The 6,025-nt window shown below is 40.8% G+C and overlaps 1 long non-coding RNA gene across 1 annotated transcript; it reads left to right on the top strand.

Annotated features, from left to right (window-relative positions):
• The first annotated feature begins 8 nt into the window (after positions 1 to 8).
• On the top strand, positions 9 to 2,994 carry LOC112427461 (uncharacterized). The gene is made up of 3 exons (XR_003019051.2): positions 9 to 148; positions 2,439 to 2,685; positions 2,861 to 2,994. It is a non-coding gene; the product is annotated as an uncharacterized lncRNA (long non-coding RNA).
• The last annotated feature ends 3,031 nt before the right edge of the window (positions 2,995 to 6,025 follow it).

The raw sequence follows: 6,025 nt of genomic DNA, 5'->3' as shown, positions 1-6,025 counted from the left end.
GTGGTTTGGAAGAAGCCCCAAGACAACTGCTACCAAACCTGTGAAATATAATTTAGTCACCTCAAACATGCCTCTGTGACCTGAGGCTCTTCCTGCTGCCTGGAACGTTCCTCTTGGGCTGAAGTAGGACCAACTTCTTATTCTTAAGGTACGAGCTAAAATGTATCTCAGAGTGGAGGCCATCCCTATTTAAAGATCTCCCTGTGATAGTCTAACACAGTCCTGTTTTTCCTTAAGAGTACTGCATTTCGCTGATTCTGATATATACTTTTTTTCATATTTTAACATTGCTGAAGTTGGGCTGAATCTCATCATCAAAACTGTGTCATAGTTTAATTGACCACAGTTTTTCTAAGTGACTTTTTTAAAATGGTGCATTTTATAACCTGTGCCATTTCTATTCAAGAAAATAGAGTTTTCATCACATTCAATGAGTGTTGTTTGTATGTTTAGTGTTTGTTTGTCTACTCTATAAACTGTAGGCTTCTTTAAAGCAAGCACTAGCATGTAGTACAATACCTGGTGCATCATATGTATTCAATAATGATTAATCAAATGACTGAATTCATTAACTTTATTTATTTTTTTTTTGAGACAGGGTCCTACTATCTTGCCCAGGCTGGTCTTGAACTCCTGGGCTCAAGTGATCCTCCCACCTCGGCCTCCCAAAGTGGTGGGATTATAGGCATGAGCCACGGAGCTCGGCCTGAATTCATCAACCTTAGGGTTGTACGGCTCTCAGCGGAAAAACACTGTATACAATACTATGTATAATCAGATGACTTAAGAGTTTTGGACAAAATTAAATATACAGTCTCTCTGTCAGATTCACATGTACCTAATATCTTATCTCAAAGTACTGGTGTTTTTGTTTTTTGGATTTTTTTTTTTTTTTTTTTTTGAGTCTCACTCTGTTGCCCAAGCTGGAGTACAGTGGTGTAATCTTGGCTCACTGCAACCTCTGCCCTCTGGGTTCAAGGGATTCTCCTGCCTCAGCCTCTCAAGTAGCTGGGACCACAGGTGCACACCACCACGTCCAGCTCATTTTTTTGTATTTTAGTAGCATGGGGTTTTCACCATGTCGGCCAGACTGGTCTCGAACTCCTGACCTCAAGTGATCTGCCCGCCTCAGCCTCCCAAAGTGCTGGGATTACAGGTATGACCCACCACATCCATCTTCAAAGTACTGGTTTTAAGCAGAAATTTCCACACAAGTAGATACCTTAAAACAAAGAACACTTGAGAACATCTGTCTAAGCAGAACAAAGTTTTTGTATTAGACATTTCTCGGAAACCTACTTTTAAAGGGGAAATATTAATAGAAAGTATTTATGAAGCATCTCTCAGTGTAATGCCCCGGTGCTTTGACAAGTATGCTATTTTTGAACATGGAAAAAACTCATTGTGATACATTATGACCAGTTTCTCCTGCTTAATACTGTAGTTAGGTCTAATCTTATGTTTATAACCTCTTAATCTACTTCCATGGAGGAAATAGATTTCGCCTTATCTATTCACTTGGTACTAACTCAAATAAGTAGAAAAACCAGGGGATTTAATCTTGGCTAAAATAATTTAGCAATTAGCAAATATTTTAAGAAACGCCAATTAGAAACACAGAAAACATAAATGGATTTCAATGCATGTTGATCTTTTTGAAAATTTTCCTCTGAATGAACGTCTTTCTTTAACACTAATGCAAGGCTCTGGATAAATCTTATTATTATGAAAGTCCCCAATAGTGAGAATTTAAATACAAATTTATGCAAAATGAGAAAAATGGGTCACTTCTGCCATTGCCTTATTCCTGGAATATTTTTTTTAGCAAAATAGAGCTGAGAATAAAAATCATCTCAATTTTACAATACACCATATCTCCCTCGTAACATTCAGATAATGATTCTGAAGCTATTTGGTATGATGGATGAAGAAATGCATTCTGAGCTTGGGCGAATCACACTACTCGAGACCTCTGTTTCTGCTTTTGCAAGTCTGACTTGTCAAGGGCCCCTCCCATCTCCTCAGAGACAGCTTCCAAACATCCCTGGTCAGAATCAGTGTCTCCTTCCTCTTCTGGGCCCACTTAACATGTAGTTTCTAGTTCTTGCGTAACAATTATGCAGTGAACCCTGTAGTGCAAACGAGTGTGTGTGCATTTGTCTACCTCAGAAGGCTGTGAACTCCTGGAGTGTCAGGACTGTTTTCATTCATCCTTGGGTCTTGTACATGGAAGATGACTCATATTTTGCCATATCAGATTGAATTGCTTTATAAGGTTAGCTTTGGCTTATTCAGTTTATGCTCCCTAAGGTTTTGTTTTTATGTACTAGTATTGCAGATTAGAAATAAATAAATAAATAAATAAATAAATAAATAAATAAAATAAAATAAAAAACAAGCTCATCTCAAACCCTCATGGGTCTTTTTGTGTGACATAGAATGAAGAGCCGAGCTGAGCCCAACCTCAGTAAAGAAGAGAGTGCCTCCACGGGCCTCTGTAGTCCCAGCTACTCGGTACTCGGGAGGCTGAGGCAGGAGAATGGCGTGAACCCGGGAGGTGGAGCTTACAGTGAGCCGAGATCTCGCCACTGCACTCCAGCCTGGGCGACAGAGCGAGACTCCGTCTCAAAAAAAAAAAAAAAAAAAGAGTGCCTCCAGCAGTTCAGACCAAGTTCATGTCCTGAGGTAAGACTGGCAGGGGCTACCCTGGGCCCTGGGAAGAGAGGGGTTCCTACGAGATGAGAAAAGTATTCCCTAAGGTTCTGAGAGAAAATGGCAATGCTCTATGTGGACTATGCAGCTATTAGAGACCCAGGCATATTTATGCAATCTAATCCTGGGTCAAATACTCATTTTCCAGGTGATGATGGACAAGTCCCTTAAGCCTTCTGATCAGCAGCTTCTTGAACTCTAAAATGGGAAATCTAATATTAAAGATATCCTACAACATGGACTGTTGTGAAAACTAATAAAGACAAAGCCTTCTCAAGCACTGTGAAGCATTCAGTGCTAAGTACAATGAAAATAATGTGGCCAGAGGCCTCGGGCCTGTGCCAGATGGAACCAGCCTTGGCCACTCTTTCCCATACTGCTGCTCCCAGCTGACAGAGGTTTGGCTGAAGATTCTGCCAGGACCCGTGCATCAGTATTCCCACAAGGAGCTGCAGGGCACACACACTGTGTGCTGAGAAAGTCCCCAAGAAAGATGGAACCCACATGGGGGCATTGCTGATGCTGTCCCAGAAAACAAGCCCAGGGATTTTCCCAGCTCTATACATTGCTTTGTATTTATCAGTGCTTCGACCAGCAGCTATTCATTTGTAATATGAAACTCTTAAAATAAAATCTTTTTTATTTTAGCGAGTTTTATTGAGGGAACCTGGCTGCAGGCAGGATTTCAGTCTTATGTCTGCATAAAGCCTAAGCTGTTGGCCAGTGGAAATATTTCCTTAGAAAAACCAAGGTGTTTGATGTTATTTGATTGGACTTCTCACTTCCTAACCAGTTGCCTTGGTGTTGCTTAGATGAAGCCCAGATTAATTTTTTTTCTCGGTCACTTCTTACAAAATCTGAAATCTGAAAGTTCAGCCCTAACCACCTCACAAAATGGTCAGTCTTGTTCTTGACCTCATTAACAAAGGACTGTCCTTCCAACTCACATCAACCTGGGGGAGGAAATAAACCAGACAGCCCGAATGACGACAGAGTGGGATGAAATAACCCCTCCCTGGGACAATGCCTTTTCCTGTTTCTGGAGGCTCCTCCTATTCCCACACTGGTTTCTGCATCCGTTACTTGGCCAGGATCCTCTTTCACATCAAAGTGTCCCTCCTTGGGCTTCAGAAGTAGGGGCATAACCTTAGTTTCTACAGGAAGGCATTTTCATCCCAAAGGAAAGGGGAAAACCATGTGTTTGGTTGCTATACAATTACAAGCCACTTTCCTTGTTTTTCATTTTATAGTCATGCACATGAAAAGTATAGGCAGGCTTTTAGCTACGATGAGCCAAACATTTGGTTCCTAGACTTCTATAGTTTGAGCTGGAAGCATTAAAATAATTAAACTCCAGCCATTCAGTCTTCATTAATAATATTAAATGCCTGAGTCAGGAAAAGTTTTAGGAGAGGATATGATTTTCTTTTTTACTTCAAAAACACATGAAAGGGCATAATCTGGACAGATACTTAAGGAAGAGAGGTTGAAGAATGCCATGCATTCCATCTCAGACTAGGCTATGGGGACTCTTCTTGGGAGGTCTGGGTTTCAATCCAGTTTTGAATGGCTGAATGTAATTGGTGATGGTAGGGCACTACGGCTTTCCCAAAGCTGTCACTTTGTGTCATTATCAAAAGCACTTATTTGGTACCTAATATGTCTATGCGTGACAGATGTTTAAATAGGAATGTCCCTGTCTTTCTGGGGCCTCTGATCTAAAATGGTGCAGATACTCTTGAAAATGGGGTAAACAGCAGAACCTTGGGTGGGAGAGAGCATATCCAATAGTATTTTTTCAGTGTGTAATTAGGGTGGGAGGGTCTAGAAAATTTTAACTGTTGGAGAATACAATTCATTATCATTGGAAGGGTACCCTGTAGAAGAGTATCACATTTGGGGAATGGGAGCTGTTGATCAAAAGATAGCATAATTTTCAGCCAGGCGTGGTGGCTCATGCTTGGAATCCCAGCATTTTGGGAGGCTGAGGCAGGTGGATCACTTGAGGTCAGGAGTTTGAGACCAGCCTGGCCAACATGGTGAAACCCTGGTATTTTTTTTTTCATTTTATTTTATTTATTTATTTTTTTGGAGACAGAGTCTTGCTCTGTTGCCCCGGCTGGAGTGTAGTGGCAGGATCTCAGCTCACTTTGACCTCTGCCTCCCAGGTTCAAGCTATCCTCCTGCCTCAGCCTCCCTAGTATCTGGGATTACACCACGACAATGGGCTAATTTTTGCATTTTTGATAGAGACAAGGTTTTCCCATGTTGTCCAGGCTGGTCTTGAACTCCTGAGCTCAGCCAATCTGCCCGCCTCAGCCTCCCAAAGTGCTAGGATTACTGGCGTGAGCCACCTTGCCCGGCCTGAAACCCCGTTTCTACTAAAAATATAAAATTTAGCTGGGCATGGTGGTGCATGCCTGTAATCCCAGCTACTGGGCAGGCTGAGGCAGGAGAATCGCTTGAACCTGGGAAGTGGAGGTTGCAGTGAGCCAGGATCATGCCACTGCATTCCACCATGGGCCACAGAGCAAGACTCTATCTCAAAAATAATAATAATAATAATAAATAAAAATTTTTAAAAAGATAGCATAAGTTTCAAAAACTGAAGAAATACTATTCTAAAAGTATTCATGCATCATTTGCTCATTCAGAATTTACTGACTGCTTCCTAGATGCCCCAATGTGTAGCTGGCACTATAAAAAGTATAAAACAAATAGGCTCATCCAGACATTGACAAACTCATGTACACTCAGGAGCCCATGATGGCACAACATTGAAGCAATGAGATAGGAGTGAATTATCCCAATCCAAACCAACAGAATTGGTATATGAATCTCAATCACTTTGAGATAGAATAGGATATAGACTTAAAAACAGAAAAGCACAATTTCTAACTGACCCTAAATAACCTCAAAGCAAGCGTCCTTAGTGTTCTTTTATCCTTCATATGCTCTCTCTGAGGTAGAAAAATTAAGCTTTGTGTGGCTGAATTATAAATTTTCCTTAACAATTAAGAAAATGTTTCTTTATCAGAAGTGAAAACTGTAGGTTTTACTCTTGGGTTAGTGAAAAGGAACATTGAAAGTGAATCAGATCTTCCATTAGGGCCATGTAATCATACTATTATTACAATGAAAAATAAAAAGGAAGAGAAAAGAGAGAAAAAAGAGGGCAAGATAGAAAAGACTGGATTCCAGTCTGCTAAAACTGTCTTGTCTCTGTCTGAGAAACCTATTTGGTAACCTGAATAACACCGATTCCTACACCTACAGACAAGCGAGACGAAATGAAACAGCATTGGTGAAGCAT

The sequence above is a fragment of the Macaca nemestrina genome, chromosome 3 (genome assembly GCF_043159975.1).
Source record: "Macaca nemestrina isolate mMacNem1 chromosome 3, mMacNem.hap1, whole genome shotgun sequence".
Taxonomy (NCBI): Eukaryota; Metazoa; Chordata; class Mammalia; order Primates; family Cercopithecidae; genus Macaca; species Macaca nemestrina.
This window is presented reverse-complemented; position numbering and strand designations above follow the sequence as displayed.